Genomic DNA, 26,319 nt, shown 5'->3' on the forward strand with positions numbered 1-26,319 from the left:
GTGTGGAAGATGCATCCAAGGATATTGTCAGGACCCATCAATACAATATGTTTAGCTTTTGATAGCACTTTTAGGAATTGGTCTTGTTTGATATCTGGAGGTGAGACAGTTTTAGGTATAACTTTCCGTTTCTATCTCGCTAGTCTCAATGAGTTTTCATTATCTGCTAGACAGCAAATTGTCATACCAGTAGAACTCATATTATAAAGGTAGGCGGTATCTCCTCAAGCTGCAGAAATGTCACTAGTGGTGTTTCATGACACTAATTCTTGGGTTTCCTCTTAGGTCAGATTTATTTTGCAGAACTAAAATCAGGCATCCAAGGCCTCTGGCTATCCAGGTTTCTGGATGACTACAAATTAGGTTCTTCCATAAAGATTTGATCATAAAAGTGCCTACTGTGTCAGCCACTGGAGCACCATAAGTGTTAAGAAGTTCAGTATTGTTATCTCCATTAAAGTCTGGCCTCCTTTTATCACATCATTGGCATCATCCTCAAAATTGTTTCTGTTATTAGATACCTGGGTACTTGTGCAGATAGGGAGCTCACCTTTGAGCACCAAGACTCACCTGTAACAAGTAATTCTTCTGCTTCACACAATTTATCTGTCAGGATATCAAAATCATGTCAAAGGCTTTGTCCCTGTTTGTCCCCGTCTTCCCTCCTCCTTTGTTCGACATCCCCCCTTTGGAATGTACCTATCTAAGCACCTTGTACAACTTGAAAGGTCTCAAAGATTGCTAATTAAGAGTATCTCGAGTGAAAACTACTTAAGTTACCCCACCAGATTAAAACTCATTTCCTTCTATTCTCTTTTATATAGGCTTTGGAGAGGTCATTTTTTCATATGAATGATCTTCTGTACAAAATAAATTAGTCTATCTTAACACTGCATGGGTAATGCGGCTAAGCTTCTTGATGGCTCCCCAATTATAAACTTGGTATATAAACATGTGAACATATGAAACCTCAGTTTCATATATCATCCAAATGACAGAACATCAGGAGTGAGTACCCTTTCTGTTGCACTGAAGTGTCAGTATTACAAAATAAATATGAGCACCTAGTTTTGGAATTGAGACCACAATATTCTAGTCTTTCAACATTAAACAAACCCCCAGTAGATTCCAAAAAGCTCACTGTTTATTGAATGAAGCAGTTTTCTGAAAATAAAACACTTTCAGCCAAATTTGAGAATGAGATCTGGTGAAACTAACCAAAGGTAGACATTCCCCTTAGCATATTCAAGCAAACTTGACAACCAAGCAGCTACACTTCAAATCTAAGACAAGCAAAAGCAGTAGCTCCAGGTTTAGTAAATTTTGTCTGTGTTAGTTGAAAGTTAGGTATTACAGCATTGTATCATGTCAGCTTCAGTGCAGAACACAAGCCTATTTGCTAGGTGACAGTCAACCAGATGTCATTTCTCAGTGGTTCATTTGCTTGGGTGAAAGCACATATCAAACTTCCTATAACTGAAATGTTACGAGTGCAATCACATTAGCAGTTGAAAAACAGTACTAAAATAGTTAGAATAACTTATCTGGTAAAACAAAGAGCAAGGTCAAATTTCAACATGCATGAAGCAACATGGCTACAAAATGAAGAAAAACATTACTCATACTAATAATAACTGGATAGCACACTGGGTTGCAACATAGGATTAAGAGAACACAGAGTGGAGCGACACTGGTGTTAATGACCACACCCTACATTAGCCATTGATTTCTCTGGCTGTGAGGGCAACACTACAGGGAAAGTATATACAGTAAAACTCCCCAAATGAAAATGAACACCAAACAAGTATGTATTAAATGAGCAAATGAAAATCCAGTGTTTACAAAACACTAGCATAATCTAATAAGTTGGAGCTCTTCCAAGTCTTCCTCCAAAAGACACCTTCTCAAACGTATATATAAAACAAGATACATAGAATAAAGCAATTAAAGTAACATAAAGACAAGTTAACTAAAGGGCACTTGCAAAACAGTAAACCAGATCTCAAATAAGGTGGCATTATAACAAGCTCATTTAGGAAAATATACTTCTCAAGTACTAAATTATAAATAAAAGTGCACCAAATATGCGTGAAATATAGATAAGAAATTTTTCTCATCTGCCCTTCTTTTCCAAGACAAAAAAAAAAAAAAATATATATATATATATATATATATATATATATATATATAAGCTAAGAGTTCACTCCTCTGGTTTCCATACGCCTTGATGTGTGCAAAGTGAGCAAGGTTCCCTGTGTTTGAGTTCAGCTCCTGAATGTTGAACACTGATGGAATCAATTGGTGCAACTTGTAAGTGTCTGTCACTGCCAGCAAAAATGTGATGTATGCGGCCTTCTCCCCAAATTTTTGTGACAAATATATATGTGTGTGTGTGTGTGTGTGTGTGTGCACATATATATATATATATATATATATATATATATATATATATATATATATAGATAGATTAGATATAGATATATATTAAAACAAACTCACTGCGAGAAAAATAAAGGAATATGCACTAGACGGAACTGGTATTAAGAGCTTTCGTCCTTTAATGATGCAAAGAACTTCAACAGAGTACAGTAACAAGGAAACAATGCTGCAGAAATAAATGGTAATATACTTATAAGATGTTTAACCAAAGAAATGAAGATTTTTAAAAAATACAAATACAATAAAAAATAACAGAAAAATTGAATTTTGAGTAGCTATGGTAACTAGCTTGGTCTATTTATAATATATACATATGTATGAAAAGGGAGGACTTTAGGTAAGCCCATGTAATGCACACTTTATGTTGATGTTCTCATTAAGACCAAGAGCAGCCTCGACATTCAGCAGCAATTGCCATTTCATTTCTCTGTCCTGTAAGAGATTATCACAATCACCAAAGAAAATATCAACTTGTTCAAGCACAAAGAAATGAAACCCTTAGAAATTAAAACAAACTTCCTTGTGTTTAGCCAAGGCATTATTATCATTGTTATGGCGCATTGCAAACAAATGTTCTTTAATCTGATCTGACAGCTTACGGCATGTCTTTTCAATATAAAAACTGCTGCAGGATTTGCATGTTGCTGCATACACTACAAACTTAGAGTGACAGTCGTAATATTTAGTAAAATGCACCACATAATTCCAATGTGGAAATGCATATTGTTCACCAGTGTAAATATATTTGCAGACTAAACAGTTATTGCACATATGCATTCCTTTGTGGCCTTGGTTAAAGTCAGGTTGTTCTGTATAAAATGGTGCATCTCTGTTTATAAAATGTATTATAAGGGTTCTAGTCTTTTTATATGCAAATCTGGGAGTAATGCCAAGCACCTTACGTACTGACTGACTGTGAGTAATAATGTCCCAGTTTTTCATGAGGATACTGCTAATGCCTGACATATCCCTGCTTACAGGAATTGGGAAGCTTAATGTCATATCTCTTTTAGGTTGATCATTGATTGTTTGGATAAAACCAAAGTGAATGATAGGCTGGAACTTAGTATAGCAGTTTGTTAGAACTTCCTCAAATAGTGTCTGTAATAATTCTTGGGGAAAAGCCGAAAGAAGAAGGAGAAGAAGAAGAATTCTTGGGGATAATTCTTTAACATAAATAGTCTTTGCAAAGAATATGATTCAGTGATAAAGATGTAACCACCACTAATTAAACAGGACAGCTAGTTAAATTGTCCTCGAACCAAGTTAACCTTCATAAAATAAGGATGTTGTCTGCAAAAGTCAGGAAATTATTCATGTATGTGTCTTTCATGAATACTGAAGAGTGTAATTGGCCAGTGGTAGAATCTAAAGTAATAGTAGTGTCTAAGAAAGTAACAGTGTCCACAATCAGAAATGATAAATTTAAAAAAACTATCAGATAATGACCTCACAAAATCAGGAAGCTCCTGTTCACTACCCTTCCATACAAAAAAATATCATCTATGTAACGATGATATAAGGCAAAGTTGGTTAAAACTTTTTATGAATGGTAATGATTCATGTTCTCCTGTGCTTAAGAAAAGGTTTGTGTATGCCGGGGCCATCTTAGAGCCCATTGCATCACCTTTTGTTTGTTGATAAACTTTACCATTAAAGAAAAATAAATTGCTGTGTAGCACTAAAGAAATCAATTCACAAATAAAATCTGCTCTGTTAGTAGCAAAGCCAACATATTTTGAAAGAAACAGCTTTATAAAATGCAAACCTTCTTTATGTGGTATGTTGGTGTATAATGATTCTGTGTCAAGTGTCACTAAGAAGCAGTCCGGTGTAATGTCTTTTAAAATAAATAATTCATTGTAAAATGCCCAGGAGTCCTTATTTTTTGTACATTGCACTATTGGGTTTAACGAATAATCCATGTATTCAGAGATATTTTCAGTTTTAGTTTTTTTGTTTCAAATAATATGTCTAAATGGTGAGTCAAACTTGTTTTTGTATATTTTAGGAATTCCGAACATCTTACCCAGTTGTGAGTTAGGGACAGACATAAAATAGAATTAATCTGAAGAAATAATGTTTTCTTTTTCTAGCTGTTGAAGTCTTTTGTCAATGCCTGCAAATTATGAACAAACTTTAAGTCAACAACCCTGTAAAACTCATTGTTAATTAGAGCTGACTCTATTTTGCATTTATACATGTTTTTCTTCATTAAAACAATCCCTGTGCCTTTGTCTGCTTGTTTTTCTGCAAGGGAGAAATTGAACCATTTGTCAGTGTCATTATTATGGCTAATATATACTGTAGATATATATGTATATGTATATATGTGTACACACACACACACACACACACACACACACACACACACATATATATATATATATATATATATATATATATATATATATATATATATATATATCGCCTTCACAATTATTGAATCTGACTTCATTGAACCCACATTGTTGAATCTTCATTATATCAAACTCCCGGAACAACGAAAATGAACCCTGGAAAGGAAACCCTTGGCCACCATGGTGAACCTTGCCCATCCTCCACTGTAGTGGGATCATAGAGTTGGTATATTTATTTAGGGGAGGATGGGGGTGTAGCCCCCCCACATGGAGTAATTTTTTGTTTTGCTGTCTGTTGTTTTGTCCTGGTGGTCGAGTGGTTCCTTTCACTGGGTTTATTTTTGTTGTTCCGAGACTTTGATATACTGAAGATTCGACAAAGTGGGTTTGGTGAAGTTGGATTCAATAATGTCAGTGTTCGAAGATACACACACACACACACACACACACACACACACACACACACACACACATATATATATATATATATATATATATATATATATATATATATATAGGTATAGATAGATATATATGTGTGTGTGTATATATATATATATAAATATATATATATATATATATATATATATATATATATATATATATATATATATATATATATACACACACACACACACACACACACACACACACACACACATGCGGAGGGGTGTTGAATAGTTGAGGGGTACGGGGGGCTTGCTTTCTCTAAAAGAAAAAGCTTTCTTTAAAATATTTTGTGGAGTTGAGTTCATGACAAGTTGAACTCTGTGACTTGAGACTTCACTAACCTGATTGTCAGGGACTCATAGGTGAAGTATTCTGTCTTGCATGTAGTGGGGATTTAGCAACAGATAGATGAAGTAACTGTTTGCAGACAATAGTTTGAATTCATTGTCAAGTGGGCAGCATTCATATTTAAGGAGTTTGCTGCATGAGGAAGCTCATATCTAATCAGATAGTCGTTAGCATTGTATGAGGATTGCACACACGCTGCTAATGGGTTGCAAAACAGGATTAAGAGAACATACAGTGGAGCAACACTGGTGCTAACAACCACACCCTACATTATCCATTGATTCCTTAAGCTGTGAGGGCAGAACTACAGGGAAAGCATATAAGACTCCCCCAAATGAAACTGAACACCCAGAAAGTATGTATCAAATGAGCAAATGAAAATCCAATGTTTACAAAAAACTAGCATATCTAATGAGTTGGAGTTTTTCTGAGTCTTTCTCCAAAAGGCACCTTCTCAAAAGTTTATTTATTTATTTAGTTAGTCAGTTATCTAACATTTGTCAACTGTGTTAGTCCGACTGGGCCAAAAGCCCTTTTTTCTGTGAAGGCCCAGTAAGAAAAGCTCCAAACATATACAGAATAGAAGATAGAATGCAAATAAACTTTACAATAACAAAAATGAAAAAAAAGAACATTTTTTTTATAATCAAATAGAATATAAGAAATTAACATTGATTACATTCAAGGTTGTGAGATACTAATATACAAAAAACTGTATGCGTGTAGTAATAACCCATAGTATAAGTAGTATGCAAATAAGGAAGGAAAAATAGAAGGTAGATTAAGTTGGAGCTGAGCAAGGGTAAGACCAAGATTTTACCAGGTAGTCCCTGAGAGATTTTTTTGAAGCCATAAGTATTAGAGATAGTTCTTAAACATAGAGGTACATTATACAAGATTTAGTGACAGAGTGATTGTAGAGAAGTTTGCCTATGTTTTTATCAGGTTTGTGAATTTCTAAGAGGCGAAGATCAGAGATTTGGAGAGTATATTTTGGAAAGTAGGGAGTGATGAGAGATGAGAGGGCAGGAGAGAAGAAGGGTTTGTTTAGGACAGTGTGTGTGAAGTGCAGCTGAACGAGGAAGAAGGAGTTGTTGGTAGAGTTCCAGCTTCTGCAGTTTTTTTAATGCTAAGCAGTGGTTGTAGTGGTAGGGGAGATGGGCAGCAAATCTAGCAATTTCATTGTATGTGATTTCAAGTTTAAGCAATAGATTGAATTGTATGCTGGTGAGTAAAGGTGTGGCATTCAATAGGGAGGGCAGTAGGAGGGCCTGAGCTAGAGAATGTTTAGCTTCAATAGTGAGATATTTTTTGTACCTATATAACATCCCTAGTTTTTGGTGGGTCTTTTTGATAGTCTGTTGAATATGAATATCGAATTTTAGTTGGTCATCGATAGTTGCTCCAAGCAGTTTTGTATAAGGTTCAACAGAGACAACTGTGTTATTTAGGGAAGTGACAGTGAAGGTATTTTGTGTTGTTGTAAAGACTTTGGGAGGAAGAGTAGAAGTTTAGTTTTCCTAGAGTTGAGTAGGAATTTATTACTGGTTAGCCAGTGCTCCAATGAGAGGAGTGATCCTTGGGTAAAGGTAAGGAGGTGGGTGAGATTGTCAGAACAGGATATAATTGTATAGGCATCAGCATATTGTATTAAAGATGACCGAGGGAAGGATGCGTAAAAGTTATTAGTGAAATTTTAAAATACAAGGGCCCAAGAATGGAACCCTCAGGAACCTAAGTTTGAAATGGGAGGAAGGGGGAGGTGGCAGACAGCCATCTGATGGATTGGAATTTATTGGAACGGTAACTAGAGAACCACTAAAGTGCAGAGTTGGAGAGAATAAGGTTAGAAAGTTTAACAGAAGAAGTTTGTGGGAGACAGTATCAAAGGCTTTAGAGAGGTCAAAGAAAAGACAGGAGATTAGCTTATTGTTGTCACGAGATCTTGCAATAGTTTGAGTGAAAGAAATGAGTGCTGTGGATGTGCTGTGATGGGGGTGAAAACCATGTTGGGTTGGGGTTAAGAGGTTTTCCTGCATAAGATAATCAAGGAGCTGCTTATGAATTCATTTTTTTCCACTATTTTAGATAAGGGAGATAGTCTAGCAATAGGTCTGAAATTAGTGGGGTCAGAAGACTAAGCTCCTTTTTGAAGGGGTAATGCATAGAATTTTTCCAGTTTTCCAGAACTATTGATTCTGGGATAGATATAGATATTAAAATAGAGAAGGGATAGGCAATAGACTTGGCAGCATGTTTAAGGAAGAGTGGAGGTAGGTTGTCAGCAGAAGGTGAGCATGGTTTAAGTTTGGGAAGATGGAGTGGGATTAGTAGGGGTGAGTATTATTGTCTTTGTTGTCATATTTTGAATAGAGTCAATAAAGAAGGGATTTAGACAGGTGGCTGTATCCAAGGTGGAGCTATTGGGACAGGAGTTATTAGGAGCAGAAGGACTGCCAGGATGTAGGAGCTTGTTGATGGTGTGCCAAAAGTGTTTGGGGTTGGAGTGGGGATTATTTAGTACCTTTTGGTAGAAATTTTTTTATCAAAGTTGACCTGTTTTTCGGTAAGATTTTGGACTTCCCTGTATGTTTGGAGATGATTAGGAGATTTTTTTCCCATTTTTTTCAGGCACTGTCTCTCTTGAGCATAAGGGTCTGAGTGGGTTGGGTTAACCACAGAGCAAAGTTGGGTTTAATTACAATTTTTCTGGTGGGACCAAGGAGTTCAGTGCTTTGAAAAAGGTATTGTTGAACTTGTAGATTGCATCACTGAGTGGGAGTTCATGGGGGAAGGAGCAGTTTAATCAGGAGAGCAGAATGTTGAAAGCATCAGGGTTAAAGTTAGTGAGGTGGCCACAGTCTTTATATAGTTGGGCTTTGTGCAATTGGGGGGAGTGTCTTTTAACATAGGTGGGAAGGTGATAACTAAGGGTATCAAAAAGAGTGGTGGCATTGTGGTAGAGATTTGGGTTAGAGATAAGGATCCAATCAAGTGTGGTGCCAGTACTGAAGTGTTCAGATGTGTGGGGGAAGAGATTAGTTGGGAGAATCCATAGTTGTTAATGCTAGTGATTGGAGAGAAGGAGGGTATTGCATTCCAGTCTACGTTAACGTCCCCCAGGATAATGGTTTCATAAGAGATATTTTCAGAAATCCAGGAGAGAAAGTGTTCAAGAGCAGGGATGTTGTTGCCACTTAGAATGTAGATGGTTACAATGGCTATTTTTTTGTAGTTGTTTAGTTTACAGTTTGCAGTGAGAATTTCTGTGGGGTGGAAACTAGGAGGAGTGGGCTGTACAGGATAGAGTGAAAGTTGTTCAGAGTATAGAATAGCTATACCTCCCTCTCTTTTGTTAATTCTGCCCTGGTGGATGATATTGTAGCCGGGGGGTAGGATTTCAGAGACAGTTATGTGAGGTTAAAGCCAGGTTTCAGAGAGGGTGAAGATATCAGGGGTGTAGAGAGGGATCTAGGAGTGAAGGGAAGTGATTTATTTGTTAAAGTTTGTATGTTCAGTGATATTACAGATAGGTTTTTGGGAGATGTGGGGGCGAAAGTTTGTGTAGGGCTGAGAGGAGAACAGATGGGAGTTAGTTTATGGATTGGGAAGGAAATGTGGAATGCATCAGTATGGATATGGGGTGAGAAGCTGGGGACTGGGCCTGGATTGGGATGAATATCACCAGAGAAGAGCATATTTATAGAAGATGGTTTATGTGACGTTGAGTTGAGGATGAAAAAGTGATACTTAGGCTTGATCTTAGTAGGGGAGAGGGGAGTTGAAGCAGCTAAATTTGTGCAGGGTAGTCTCATGGTAATTAAAGAGTGAGGGTGTAATAGTGAAATTAGTTGGGGTTTGTAGATCAGTGTGTGCACAGGAGAGAGTTGCTGAAGTGCAAATGTTAGTTAAAGGGAATTGATAGGAAGTGGAGATAGTAAGAATAAGAAGGAAGAGGGTATTTCGGAGAAGTAGTAGCATGTTATAAGGTTATGGTAAAGATGGGAGGGAAAGAGTGATGGAAATGTTATACGTAGGTGCAGATGAGATAGGAGGTAGGAGGGAAGAGTTATTATACTCAGGTGAAAGGGGTGTAGAAGTGGCTGCAAGGTAGGAGGGAGAAGTGATTGTGCTCAAAGAGAAAGTGGTAAAGTGAGTAGAGAAGGATGGATCAGGAATGTGGGCTGAGGTTTACGGAAATAGAGAAAGTGAGTTAATATGATTGGTCTGGAGGAGGAAGTTAGGACTTGTGAGGGGTGGTGTGATTAGTTAAAGTATAAATGTAATAAAAGTGGGGTGGGAGAGTGGAGTGACCCAAGCATAGAGAGGGCGAACAGAGCAGGCTGGACCCTGGATTGCTACTGTTGAATTAAAAAAAAAAAAAAAAACAACAATCAGTAAGTACTGCCTTTGAACTGTTTTAGTCTTATATCTGGAACAGTTCACTTAGAGAAAATATGACATAAGTAGGGTAGTGATGCAGGAGTGGCTAAACTAAGAAATTTACTAGGGCTATCAGTTAGGGAGAGCAAACACAGTTAACACAGCCAAAAAAGTATATATAAAATAAGATGTATAGAATAAAGCAATTAAGATAACATAAAGACAAGTTAACTAAAGTTCTTTTGCAAAACAGTAAAAACAGATCTCAAATAAGGTGGCATTATAACAAGCTCATTTAAGAAAATATACTTTTTGAGTATAAATAAAATTGCACCAAATATACATGGACGCATACTCAGATAGGAATTTTTTCTTTTCTGTCCTTCTTTACCAAGGCAAAAAAAATCTATCAGAAGAACAGAAGTAAGAGTTCCCTTATCTGGTTTCCATACACCTTGATGAGTTGGTATATGTTTGAGTTCAACTCCCTAATGTTGAACACTCTGATATATTAGAGTATGTATGTATGTATTCCAGCAATATATATATATATATATATATATATATATATATATATATGTATATGTATATATATATATATATATATATATATATATATATATATATATATGTCTACTTTGATTCACTGAAAACTCATTTCACTGAATTTCAAAATACTCACACCAAATCGGTGAAAGCTCAAATCACTGAAAACTCATTTCACGGAATCACATTTCACTGGGTGTAAGTTGTTGTTGCTGTTGTTGTTGTTGTATCTTTCGGCTTTTCCTGGTTAGGGATCGCCACAGCGGAACTCTGGTCCGCTAATGATTGGCAGTAGATTTTTACGTGCCGAGTTGCCAGCTCTGACGCACAACCTTCAACGAAGGTATGCCCATTCATGCATGTCTCCACACAGAAGACGCTCTAGCTGAGAATCGAACAGGACAACGTCATACTGTGAGGCAACAACGCTACTGCAGCACCACCACTGCAGTGTAAGTACTGTTGGGCAAATAAAATGCATATGTCCTTTTCCTCACTGTAGTGCGATCCTGGAGTTAGTGTGTATATGTATATGTATATATATATATATATATATATATATATATATATATATATATATATATATCTAGTTAGGGGGGTGGGGGTGTAGCCCCCCCCATCTGCTTTTGGTTTTATATTGTTAGCTTTCAGTGAAATGAGATTCCTAATTATAAAAGCTAAGTAGGTGGGGGGGCTATGCCACCTACACCCCCCAATATGGGGGACTGTGCACCCCACACTCCTCCAAACTATATATACTAAGGATTGCACTACAGTGGGAAAAAGGGCATATATGTTTTATTTGCCCAACAGTACTTATATTCAGTGAAATTTGATTTAGTGAAATGTGTTTTCAGTGAATCAAAGTAGACCCATATAAATAAATAAATATATATATATATATATATATATATATATATATATATATATATATATATATATATATATATATATATATATAGGTTTACTATCAAAATGTCAACATTTATATGGTCTAATGTTCATATGGTCGACACATTAATATTGAGTAGTTCATTTGGTCGACAGACAGTGCAGTTGACCTTCTGTTGACATTATGTTGACAACAGGCAAGGATTTATTGTTGTTAGCACTGTTGTGCGATCCTGGAGTTGTAATATATAAGTAGCAGGGGGTGTGGGGGGCGCACTAACTAGTGTTAGTTTGCAGGTGTTTGTCAACCATTTAAATGTAGACATTTTAATGTCAGCATTTTGAATTGTTGATGTAATGATTTCAACCAAATGAACGTTGACCATATAAAGGCCAACTTTGAGAGAAAAATCGCCAAGGACTCAAAAGACAATCATAAGGCCTTCTTTAGCTATGTTAGAAATCTGGGTGGAAACTCCCAGATATGCTCAGAATTAGTCCAAAATGATACAAAAATCACTGAACCCACAGACATTGCAAACATACTGGCAGACAGGTTCAGTGAAAATTTCTCCCCAAAAGGAGAAATATCTATCCCAGCAGAGTGTAGCCTCCCAATCATCTCAAATGCCCAGGTGAGAGCTGCTCTCTCTAAAGCTAAAAACACAGCATCAATGGGACTGGATGGTGTCCCTGGCTGTGTGCTACACGAACTCAATGAGGAACTAAACCCACACATAAGGCTGCTGTTTAATCTTAGCCTTACCACAGGATACGTACCCAAAGAGTGGCGTACGGCAACTGTGGTCCCACTCCACAAAGGCAGTGCTTCTACGGACCCTGGTAATTACCGCCCCATAAGCTTAACAAGCCTGGTCTGCAAAGCTATGGAGAGGATCATAATGGAACTCATAAATAAAGACATAGGGGACCTACAGACATTGGATCCTACCCAATTCGGCTTTGTCAAGGGCAGATCATGCCTCTTGAACTTGGTCAACTTTTTTGAAACAGTCACCAAGGCCATTGATGAGGGTAAGGCAGTTCACACAGCCTACCTTGACCTTGCAAAAGCTTTAGACACAATACCCCACTCGGGTATCATAGAAAAGCTCACCAGCTTAAATGTAAACCCATATGTCACAAGATGGGTTGCAAACTGGCTCAAGGACAGAACCCACAGGGTTAGAGTTGCTGGTGCCATGTCAGACTCCAAGCCGGTCACAAGCGGTGTCCCACAGGGCTCAGTCCTGGGCCCCCTCTTGTTCGGCATCTACTTTTCAGAAGTGCAGGCAAACATAGGAGGATTGTGGCTGACAAAGTTTGCAGATGACTGCAAACTGGGCGCCATAGTTGAAAATCCATCAGACACAGATATCCTTCAGAGAGGTCTCATAGAAACGGATAACTGGTGCCAGAGTCATGGCCTTAAGCTAAACACCAAAAAATGTATAGTCATACCCTTTGGTAAAAACAAGGTAACTCCAAGTTACCACATAGGTGGCAATCCATTAAGCACAGAAGAGGTTATCAGGGACCTGGGGACCCAAGTTGACAGTAACCTTTCTTTTGACACTCACATTGCCAAAGTGATTAGGAGGACCTTCTACATTGCCCACCTGATTATGAAGGGATTCACATCCAGATCAAGGGAGGTCATTGTTCCCCTGTACTCTTCACTTATCAGACCAATGATTGAGTACAATGCCCCATTTGGAATGTATCTTACCTGACACCTGCAGCAATTGGAAAGACCCCAAAAGTTCCTCACCAAAAGGATAAAGGGGCTCAAAAATATGCCATATGCTGCCCGACTGAAGAAACTCCAGCTCTATTCAGATGCATACCAACTGCTCAGAGGTGACCTGTGCCTGACATACAAGGCCATGTCCAACCCGGAATTAATGGACATGCTCCACCTCAAAAAATCCAAATCCACCAGAGCCACAAGAGCAAGAGACTTAAACCTCAACACGGATATAAATAGGACGTGCTGGAGGGACAGATTCATCACCCAGAGACTCCCTATGCTGTGGAACAGAATCCCGGTCCATGTGAGACAGAGCACCTCGCTGGCTCTGTTCAAGAGGAATCTTGACCAGTGGATGGGAGATCGTAGGTTTACCCCGGGGATCATCTCTGTATCACTGCTGGACAGAGGCACGCCAAACTAATGGGTATAGTATTCTTCAACCTAAGGGGTGGTGAAAGCCACACAACTCTGGCTAGGCTTATAAATGCCCTAGGGCAGATAGCCCAGTATGAACCTATGAACCTATGAATTTTGACATTTTGATAGTAAACCATATATATACATATATATATATATATATATATATATATATATATATATATATATATATATATGTATGTATGTTTGTGTCTTTCGGCTTTTCCTGGTTAGGGGTCGCCACAGTGGAACTCCGGTCCGCTAATGATTGGCAGTTGATTTTTACGTACCGGCTTGCCAGGCCTGACGCACAACCTTCAACGAAGGTACGCCCATTCACGCATGTCTCCACGCAGAAGACGCTCTAGCTGAGAACCGAACTGGACAGCGTCTTACTGTGAGGTGACAACACTACCGCAGCACCACCACCACGGGTGTGTGTGTGTGTATATATATATATATATATATATATATATATATATATATATATATATATATATATATATATATATATATATATATATATATATATATATATATATATATATATATATATATATATATATATAGGGATGTGTGTGTGTGTGTGTGTGTGTGTGTGTGTGTGTATATCCCAGCAAGAGAGTCTCTGGTTTGATTTTCAGCTAGAATGCCTTCTGTGTGGAGTCTGCATGCATGCCCTCCCTACAGTCATGTTGGTTTACTTCCGGTGCTCTGATTTCCTACCACATTCCAAAGACAAGCATCAGGTGGATTGGACACTCTAAATTGGCTGTAGGTAAGAGTGTGGGCATGAGTGAGTGGTGCGAATGAACTACCCTGGCAAGGCTAGCCCCCCTGTGCTGTAAACCTTGGCTTGAGATGATTGTCACTGTGGAAGTGACACCCTGACCCCTAGTGCAAAATGGGAAAAAGGGTTGAGGATGGATGGATGTATATATATGTATATATGTGTATGTGCGTGTGTGTGTGTGTGTGTATATATATATATATATATGTATATATATATATATATATATATATATATATATATATATATATATATATATATATCTATATAGGTTCCCCTCATTTCTTCAACTATTCAGAACAGTGAAACTCTGGTCATCGAAGACCAGAGGATCGAAGTTTTGAAATGTTGAACCCTGTGAATGGAGATCACTGTACTGTGTAGAATGGGAACTTTACCATTCTTTTCACTGTAGTGCGATCTTGGATTTGCTATATTTAAGTATCAGGGAGTGTGGGGGTGCAGGGGGACTTGCTGCCCTGCAAAAATATGAAATTAGCAGTGTTAGTGTTTTATATCTTTTTTTCTGTAGGTTCGACATTTCAGAACTTTGATCCTCTGGTCTTTGATGATCAGAGTTTTGCTGTTCCAAAAAGTCGACAAATGACGTAGACCGATATATATATATATATATATATATATATATATATATATATATATATATATATATATATGTGTGTATGTGTCAAAGAAAAGGAAGGCAGAATACCCTTTAAATGTCACAAACACCCCTACGAACTGGAAACAGCAGACAAGTTATAATTGTAGACAAAGACAAAGGTCCATGAAAAGGCAAAAGTCCATTCAAACACAATTGCTTGAGCAATAATGATATCCAACAACGAGAATAAAACAACTGATTTAATTAAAAATGTGAGCGCTTTCGCGGATAAAACGTTCCACCTCATCAGACATTACATAATGATTTTATTCTCATTGTTGGATATCATTATTGCTCAAGCAATTGTGTTTGAATGGACTTTTGCCTTTTCATGTACCTTTGTCTACAATTATAACTTGTCTGCTGTTCCCAGTTCGTAGGGGTGTTTATGATATATATTAGTAACAAAGACTTAAAAAATGCTATTGGTAAACACAGTTCGTTTTGCCACTCATTCCAAAAATTTAGGTCTTGTAACCCCTGAACAGCCATTTCATGACAGGTTTTTGCCTTTAGTCACAAGATCCAGGATGCATTTTTTTTTATAATCACATCATTTTACCTGTGTTTAGAGTCTGCATTTTACTATGGTGATTTGTTCCTGATACACTGGAAGATAGTGTGTCTTTTTAGCATTAAATAGTTTATTTTCCATTTTAGTTCTCAGAATTATTGCTTTTAACACAAGTAATGTTCCCCAACAGATCAGGTACATCATCTTTAACATATGAATGTATACACACTGATGTCTTTTTAATTCAATACTATGTAAGGGCTACCTTTCCCTTATTTTATTTTAACTTCCGGGCTAACATTTTTTTTGCCTCCACTTTTCACCAGCCAGATAATTTCTAGCCACATTACAATACATTGAGCGATAATTTTTGACAAAGAATTACAGCAATAGCTTTTTGTTTACTCAGTTTATGTTGCCACCACTTCCTTCTGTTATAGGTTTTATTGAACTTCAGTTCTATGTGAACTTATATGGCAATTTTCTCTGGGTGCTGACTTAATCACAGGTCTGAATAATACTCTATTAAAAGTTGCTACGTAGCCTCAGTTAACCCCTGAATAGCCACTTCCTTTTTGATCCTACTAACATGTTTATGCTAAATTTCACCATGGTTTGTTTGTTAGCACTAACCAGTTTTACTACAATTTTATTGCGTTAATATTTTATTTAATCATTGAATTTATTGGCTGTTTCTACAGACTGCTTTACTTTATTTAGTGGTCCACACACTATGTACTCACTGGCCATGGTGGTACAGCAGTTAGTGTTGTTGCCTCACAGCAAAAGGTTCTTTGGTTTGATTCTCAGCTGGTGTGCCTTCTATGGGGACTCTACATATCCTCCCTGTGGTTGAATGAGTTTTAAAGACATGCAGGTAGGTGTGTGTGTCTGCGTGCCTCTGTGAAGGTTGGGCGCCAGGCTGGCAACGAGACACCATAAAAACTTCACTGCCAATCAATCTGCAGACCGGTGATCTGCTGTGGCAACCCCTAACTGGGAAAAACCAAAAGACATTGCTTAAACTATGTACTCACTCATTACAGTTTTTTCTGAAGAAGTTCTTGACAGTAATAAAGAATGAAAGCGCTCAACACCAGTTCAACTCTGTTCTTTTCTCCAGGGTGAAAGAAGCTTTTTTTTCTTTTTTTTTTAATTAAAGTTTATTTTACCAGTTTAAATTTTCATTTAGTATATGTATATCTCTCTCTCTCTCTCTCTCTATATATATATATATATATATATATATATATATATATATATATATATATATGTGTGTGTGTGTGTGTGTGTGTCACACACACACACACACACACACACACACACACACACACACACACACACACACACACACACATATATATATATATATATATATATATATATATATATATATATATATATAGGTTTACTATTGTTTGTTCGAATAACAAAACATTTGCCACTCAAAACAACAAATAGTATACCCGAACAAAGACATTCCAACCAGCCATAATGTCGACCCAAATGATCGATACATTTGAGTCGACATTGTGGCTGAAACTATCACATGATAGCCATATAGGAGCTGATGTAAATCAGACTCCTATATGACATGCCACGTTTTGGCAGGGGGGCAACACCCCCTACTAATATATTCTAACTCCGAGAGTGCACTACAGTGGGTATATGGATGAATATCCAATCTCCACTGTACCGTGATCTCCGTGCAGATAGTCGAATACACTTATACGAATACACTACTGCATTTGCATAAATGTGTTTGACTATACCATCCATTTATGTTTTGTGCACGACATTCTGATTTTCGGCAGCAGTGCTACCGACAGAATGTCATTCGCACAAACCACACACACACACACACACACACACACACACACACACACACACACACACACACACACACACACACATACACACACACACACACGTAGCATGCCCAACAGCTCTGGGTTTGACATAGCTTTGTATGTTAGACAGAGATCACCTTGGAGTAGACGATATGCTAGGGAGTAAAGCTGGAGATTTTTGAGACGGTCAGCGTAGGGCATATGTTTGAGTCCCGTAATCCTCTTTGTGAGGTATTTTTGTGGCCTTTCCAGCTGTTGCAGATGTCTTGTGAGGTGCATTCCAAAAGGGGCATTGTACTCAATAATGGGTCTAATGAGAGCTGAGGAGAGGGGAACAATGACCTCTTTTTTTCTGGATGAGAACCCTTTCATGATGAGGTGTGCCACACAGAAGGATTTCCTGACTACTGTGGTGATGTGATTAACAGAGGAGAGACTACTGCCCACCTGAGTCCCAAGGTCTCTTATCACACCTTTGGCATTAAGTGGACTGCCACCTATGTGGTAGTTCATGGGTACAGAGTTTTTACCAAAGGGGATGACAATGCACTTTTTGGTATTGAGCTTAAGGCCTTGGCTCTGACACCAGGCATCAGTCTCATTGAGGTCCTTCTGTAGGATGTCCACATTGTTTCGGGACTCGACTATGGCACCTAATCTGCAGTCATCTGCAAACTTTGTCAGCCAGTGGCCCTCTGTGCTAGCCCATACTTCAGAGAAGTAGATCCCAAACAGGAGAGGATCTAAGTCTGAACCCTGTGGTACTCCATTTGTCACAGGTTTGAAGTCAGATTTGGAGTCTGCAACTTTTAGTGTATAGGTTTTGTCAGTGAGCCAGTTGGCAGCCCACCTTGTGTCATATGGATTTATACCCAGTTTAGTGAGTTTATCTATGATTCCAGAATGGAGGATGGTGTTGAAAGCCTTGATGAGGTCAATGTAAGCTGTGTGAACTGCCTTACCCTCATCTACGGCTTTGGTGACTGCTTCAAAGAAGTCGATCAGGTTTAGGAGACATGATCTGCCCTTCACAAACCCGAACTGGGTGGGGTCCAGAGTTTGGAGGTTACCAATGTCTTTGTTTATATTTCCATGATGATACGTTCCATGGCCTTGCAAACCAGGCTCGTCAGGCTAATAGGTGATAGTTCCTTTGGTCTGTGTTAGCTCCCCCTTTGTGGAGTGGTATAATTGTTGTTGTGTATCATTCAGTGGGTACAAAGCCTGTCGTAAGGCTATAACTGAATGTCATGCTTAGGTGGGGAGCCAGTTCATTCTGAAGTTCATGTAGAATGCAGCCTGGGATGTTGTCCAGTCCCATGGATGCTGTGTTCTTGGCTTTGGAGAGTGCAGTTTTTACTTACTCAGTTGTGATTTCAGGGGCACTGCATTCTTCCAATATGGATATGGGCCCTTTAGGGGGTGAAGGGGGGTAAAGTTAGCAATGAACCTATCAAGCAGGATGTTGGCGATATCAGTTGATTCCATAATTTTTGTGCCATTGTGCTGTAACTCAGAGCAGATCTGGGTGTTGCCATTGAAATGCTTGACATAGCTATAGAATGCTTTGTGGTTGTCCTTAGAGTCAGTGGCAATCTTGTTTTCATAGCTGACTTTGGAGGATTTTATGAGGAATCTCAGCTTCTTACTGAGGCTGACCAGGGAGCTCCTCCACTCGAGGGATTTTACTCTCTTTTGCAACAGTTTCTTCCTTCTGTTGTAGAGTTTATTTATAGGAGGGGACCACCAGATTGACTTTCTTTTTTTGGAGGATAGCGTCTTGGTTCTGTTAGGGATAGCACGATCCATGCACTCGTGTAAGTGCTTATAGAGTGCATTTGTATAAGATTTGGCAGTTATAACTGTATTGTCCATCTGCATGGGTGTCGTGAAGTTGGCCACTTCTGTCTTAAGAAGCATGAAGTTGGCTTTGGAAACATTTTTTACCAGTAGTTTTCTTAATGGGGGGTGGGGGCGGGATGTGGATATCTATGGTGATTAGCTTATGGTCGGATCTGACCAACAAGCAGTTGACTCTGGTGTGGAACACCGGTCACTCATGTTGGTAATGACTAGGTCTAGGATATTATTGCTCCTGGTGGGGGTGGGGATAAATTGATCCAGGGCATTGGAATTTATGAATTCTAGAAAACGTTGAGTGAAAGAGTTGGTACATGAGTAGTTTTCCCAGTTAATGGTGGAGTAGTTGAAATTGCTCATTATTAGGATGATTGCTTGAACCCTAATATTTTCTAGTATATCAAGAAAAGAGGAGTGGGAATCCTGGGGCATGGTGGGGATCTGTAGCAAGTTACAATATGGATTGCAGTTTTGTCCTGAGTTAGTTGCACTTGGATAATTTCGGATGCATTATGTTGGGCAACTAGTCTGGAGGTGTGGTTATCCTTAATGAATATAGACACACCTCCACCCTTGGTGTTCCGGTCTGGGTTAGATGGCCGAAAGGTATGGTATGAGTTATATCTTGGTAATGTAGGGGTGCACTCTGGAGCCTTGAACCAGGTTTCAGTCACTACACAGATATCCATGTTCTCCATTTTAAGGAGTGCCTCGAGTGAATGCATTTTGAGGTTTAGACTTCTAGCATTGAGTAGCATTACCCCCAGTTTTTGCTTGCCTGTATCTGTTAGGGTGGTGGGCTTGTCATTTGAACCTTGCCTAAAAAAGGCACTATTGGAGCAGCAAGAGCCTTAGCCAGTATCTGGAATCCCAGGGGTGACAGGTGCGGGCCATCTCTGCCAAAACATTGTGGACTGTTGACCATGTCATCCCAGGCAGACAGATACTGGATCCCCTTAGAATGATACTATAAGCCCAGCCAATTGTTGAAGTCAATCATTTTGTCCTTCTTTTGAATTTTGTCCTTGTACTGCGGTATCATTTTGAGTGAAGGTAGGATGCTACTCAGGGCTAGGGTCATACCTGCCCGGATTACAAGATCGGAGAGCTCCTCCATGTCTCTTTTTATGTAGTCCAGAGAGGTACAGCTCAGGTCATTTACACCAACATGGACAATGACTGAGTCATATTTGTACTTGTTGTGGAGTGACCTGAGTGCGTGGGTTATGTGGTGGATCCTGGCACCCAACAGGCAGCTAACAGTAACCTTCTCCTCTATTCTGGTGAGTGGAACATCGGTGTGCCTGACTATAGAGTCACCTATGACTAATGTGTTAGATACGTTGTTTTGCCTTATGGGCTGTGGTTGAGTGGCACACTGAGTCTGTGTGTTATGTGTCTTTTGGGTTGTGATGAGAGGGTGGAGGTTGCTTGCGTTTCTATTTTGGAAGTCTATGTTGCTTGGGCAGATTCTTACTGAGAGCCTCTGAGAATGTTTTTGTGTATCTATGTGTGGGTTTTGGTGGTGTAGGTATAATGTGACTATGTGATGAGTGTGGTGTGGAGCAAGTGTTTACCTTCTCCTCCTGACTGACAAGTTCAGTCTTGGGTTGAGAGAGCTTTGCCTCCAGTTTGGCTAGATAAATGCATCTCTCACAGATTGTAGTGTTGGGTGGTAGGAGGAGAGGGTGGCCAGTGTACAGGAGGCAATTGCTACATAGGTTCATAGGTTTATACTAGGCTATCTGCCCTAAGGCACCTTATATGAAAAAATACTGTGCCCATTAGTTTGTTGTGCCTCTGTCCAGCAGTGACACAGAGATGATTCCCGGGGTAAACCTATGATCTCCCATCCACAGGTCAAGATTTCTCTTGAACAGAGCCAGTGCTCTGCCTCACATGGACGGGATTTTATTCCACAGCATAGGGAGTCTCTGGTGATAAATCTATCCCCCTCCATACGTCCTATTTATATCCGTGCTAAGGTTTAAGTCGCTTGCTCTAGTGGTTTTGTTTTTGAGGTGGAGCATGTCCATTAATTCGGGTTGGACATGGCCTTGTATGTCAGGCACATGTCACCTCTGTTTCTTCAATCTGGCAGCATATGACAGATTTTGGGAACTTTTGGGGTCTCTCCAATGCTGCAGATGTCGGGTGAGATACATGATCATTGGTCTGATAATTGAAGAGTACAGGGGAACAATGACCTCACTAGATCTGGATGTGAATCCCTTCATGATCAGGTGGGCAATGTAGGAGGTCTTTCTAACCAAAGGCCACTGTCAACCTGGGTCCCCAGGTCCCTGATAACCTCTTCTGTGCTTAGTGGATTGCCACCTATATGGTAGCTTGGGGTTACCTTGTTTTTCCTGAAGGGTATGACTATACATTTTTGGCGTTTAACTTCAGGCCATGGCTCTGGCACCAGCTATCTGTTTCCGTGGTCCCTTCTGAAGGATATCCGTGTCGATGCACTTTCCACTATGTTTGCAGTCATCTGCAAACTTTGTCAAAAGTCCTCCCATGTTGGCCTGTACTTCTGAGAAGTAGATGCCGAACAATAGCCTGTGGGACACCACTTGTGACTGGCTTGGAGTCTGACATAGCGCCAACAACTCTAACCCTGTGGGTTCTGTCGCCAGTTTGCAACCCATCTTGTGACATATGGGTCTACATTTTTTCTACAATTGCAAGGTCAAGGTAGGCTGTATGGACTGCCTTTCCCTCATCAATGGCCTTGGTGACTGTTTTTGACCAAGTTCAAAAGGCATGATCTGCGGTCCAATGTCTGCAAGTCCCTATATCTTTGTTTATGAGCTCCATTATGATCCTCTCCATAGCTTTGCAGACTAGACTTGTTAAGCTTATGGAGGGTCCATAGAGGCACCACCTTTGTGAGTGGGACCACAGTTGCCGGCTGAGATTAAACAGCTGCCTTATATGCGGGTTTAATTCCTCATTTAGGCACACAGCCAGGGACACCATCCGGTCCCATTGATGCTGTGTTTTTAGCTTTAGAGAGCAGCTTTCACCTGCGCATTTGAGATGTCTGGGAGGCTACACTCCGCTGGGATAGTTATCTCTCCTTTAAAGTTTGCACTGAACCTGTCTGCCAGTATGTTGGCAATGTCTGTGGGTTCAGTGATTTTTGTATCATTCTGGACTCATTCTGAGCATATCTAAAAGGCCTTATGATTGTCCTTTGAATCCATGGCAATTTTTCTCTCAAAATTGGCCTTAGTTGATTTTTGTGTTTTTTACTAATAATGATCAGGGTGACTTTTTATGGATTTTGTTCTATCATGTAATAGCTTTCTCCTGTTATGGTACAGTTTGTTAATGGCTGGGGTCCACCAGAGTGGACAAGAGTCTTGGTTTTATTTGGGATTGCCTGATCCATGCAGTCCTGGAGGTGTTCCACTGGCTCAGGGGCCTTGAAGGATACCACACCAGTTTTGAGTAGTGTGAAGTTTGCTTTAGAAGTTCTTCACTGTGGTCTTTTTGTTTGGGGTGGCGGGATGTGGATTTCCAGTGAGATTAGTTTATGATCAGATCTCACCAATGAGGATATACTTCCAGTGTGGAGCATTTGTCCCCATGTTTGTGATAATGAGATCTAGTATATTTTTTCCTCTTGTGGGAACAGTGACTAGCTGTTCCATGGCATATGAACTCCAGGAACCGTTGGGCTAGAAAGTTAAGTAATGTTCCCAGTCTATATTGTGTTTGGAGATACATTTATACCCTCCAGTGTCTTCAGGAAGGCTGTGTGGGGTTCCTGAGTTTGAGAGGGTGGCCTGTAGCATGCTACAATTTGTAGAGCAGTTTTGCCTATGGTTAGTTGCACCTGGATGGTTTCCGAGCTTGCCACCAACCTGGATAAATATGGATACAGGTTTTGGGGCGGAGCATGATATGAGGTAAAACCTAATAGTGCGGGGTGCTCTCAGGAGCCTTGAACCAGGTTTCAGTTACAGCACAGACATCGATGTTCTCCATACTGAGTTCTGGCATTGAGCAGCAATATGCTCAATATATGTAATGTATACATTGCCCCAAGATGCCCAGATTCATCAGGTAGACATCGGGTAGACAGGAAAGAACACCGGGAGCTGTCCCTTGGACATGTCTGGGTAATCACTTTTTTCCTCTAGGCAAGTGAGGGAAGTACTAGAGTTGTTTCCTCGAAGTAACTTGAGGATGATAAGTACAAAAACTGTTAACTACTAGGTAATGAGAAAGGTTGAGTGCTTCAGTAATTTTGTAAGCTTATTTAGAGTTATATACTTGTCCAGCTTTTTATGTGAGGCAAACTTTTCACCATTTAAGTTGTGCATGTCTGAACATCTTAGTGATATTAGATGTGCTAGGCAGTCCAATGCTTTGTATAAAGACAGTATTAAACATCCAACAGCTAATTTTAGATTTGCAATTATTGATAGAATAATGTTTAACAATAAAAATAAATCAGATTGGCATGGTATTTTGGATAAAAAAAGAGAAAAAAAAATGAATAATTCAGCTAGGGGCATTTTTTTCTCCAGGCCTTAATGAACATCTTTAATTAACCAATGGGATGTCCTTTGATGGTTTTTAAACAAAGGGGTGGAGGTATGTGTGTTTTTGCACTGAAGAAGGCTTTGTAGTTGAAACTGGTATGCTAATGGTACTACTGTACTGAAAAAAGTGTGATGAAATAAATAATGATTGCTGACATATGAGTGCTGCTCATTTGCTTTTTGTATCCCCATGACAAAACCAAAATGCCGAGAGTGTAGCTGTATAAATATTTGAATTTATAATTAAGTCAGTTATGATGTGTTTCATAGTTTTAAGAAGTAGACAAGTTAAAATAATGCGTTAATATTTCCCAGGGTCAATGTTAGGACCCCTTTTGTGAAGGAGCATCACAACGGCCATTCACAATACTTCAGTACATATCCTGTGGTTAAGTGTAAGTTAAGTACGTTCAGGAGGGGTTCCATTAGGGCATGCTCAGTGTTATTCAATAGACAACCAGATGAAATGCCTGGACTTGTGAAACTTGTAATTTTAGTTTCTGAGACCACAGCTAGGACATGTTTCTAGCTAATCTTAGGGGTGTAAGGAACTTGGATATTTGTGGGAAATAATTTCTTGACAACATCAGCATATGTTGGTTTGGTACAGTCATACAGAGGCACTGGTGGTGATATGGGATGCTCACAGACCATCATTGTTTTAGGTGAGAGGTTTGCCTCCATTTTTTGTAAATACATACACCTCTTACAGATGTTGTCATGTATGTCAAACAATTATTCCTTGTCTGTGAGCAACTGGCAGCTCCCTCATTCTTAAGAATGCAAATTGCTATGAGGCTGACAAGAGAAGGAATGCAAATTAATTAGTCTTCTCTGTCAGACAGTTAAGTCTATATCTTGCAAAGGATAAGTATTAACAAATTATTTGTAGTTTATTCAATAGGTACAAGGTGTCTTAAGTGCAATAGGTTATGATATAATTGAGATCAAGAGGTAACAATGACAATGTTCTAGCAAAGGCAGAAGTAAATAGCATCAACAAGGGTACGAACAACAGCAAGACATTAGTAAGTGACATCAGCAGTTATGACAGATAAACCTTAGTGATAACATCATAGCAAGAATAAATGAAGAACATGGTGGCACTTAAACAGCAACAACAAAAGAATATCTGACGGCACATTGCTACACAACAACACACATACTCACTGCACAGCTAACACAACTAATGACAATAAGCTCAGCTAACAGTACCTTGCAGCTCACAGAGCTATTAGATAATAATGGAACAGAAAACCAATGAACTGAGTAGAGGCAGGGAGCACACAACTACAAACAGTGTCATTGTGTCTATGGAGTACATGTAGCAACAACAGTATTGGGAGTGTGACACTGTGCAAACACAATGAACTTATGGCAAGCAAGTAAACCAATGAAAATGCTCGATGCAGCACACTGGCCAATAGCAACAGCACGTGTTCCAAGGCTCAGAAGTTTAAAAACAGCCTTGCTCCTTCTGCTCTTACTGGTGAAAACCAGCAAAGGAATTCAAACCAAAATTACTTAAAACACAATATCAGATTACAGCTAGCAGAATACATTCAAATAAAATAAAGGAGACTTATCCAAGATTTTGTAGGCTTGGAGGTGCTGTCAAAACCTGTAAATCAGGTTATAATTAGGGACATTCCATTCAGTGTGAAGCTGCTCTTTTGTAAGTGAGAGTGATAACCCATATACACATGCTCAACTAAACGCATGCTAAAAAAGTCCTGAAACACTCAAAAAAGTACACTTTAGAATAAAAACAGCAATTGTGTAAAGTTTTAAAGTACTCAGAAGCCTAAAAACAGCCTGGATCATTCTACTCCAAAGAAAAACAACAATTTATTTTTGTAACATTTTTATTATCACTTAAGACATAGGCAAATATACATTAACAGAAAAGAAAACATTTTTCCATTTAAATGTAATATACATCATATATATTTTCTTTCCCACTATCCTCAGTCCAACATTGCAAAAAATTGCTAAATTCTTGCCTTCCCTTAAACCCCACTCTTCCTCCTCCTGAACATTATTATGCATGTATTATTCCCAGAATTTTCATTTACTTCTATATACTTTGCTCCTTCCTTTTTCTAATGATCCCTCTTCCAGTTCTTTTATCTCTTTTATAATATTCAATACCTCAGATACATTTGGTGTAGACTTTGATTTCTATTTTCTAATAATTCATTTTTGGAAGCCTGTTTGAAAATACACTAACGGTTCTCTCTAGGTTTTAAAAACTAAATACTTTTCAAACAAAACAACCCAAAATAAATGGAGGACAAACTAATAAAATTCAAACTTTTTAATGATCAAGTGCTTTCAACATAAATGTGGTCTTCATCTGAATCAATTTAAAATAAACAATGATGATGAATTAAATAAACCCACTATTTGTTAGCTGATCAACTGCATAAAAACCATCAGTTAACAATGTAAAAGATTTCTCAGAAAGACTACAACATATAATATATAATGTTTATACT

The sequence above is a fragment of the Protopterus annectens genome, chromosome 10.part0 (assembly GCF_019279795.1).
Source record: "Protopterus annectens isolate FY-2018-M chromosome 10.part0, PAN1.0, whole genome shotgun sequence".
Taxonomy (NCBI): Eukaryota; Metazoa; Chordata; order Ceratodontiformes; family Protopteridae; genus Protopterus; species Protopterus annectens.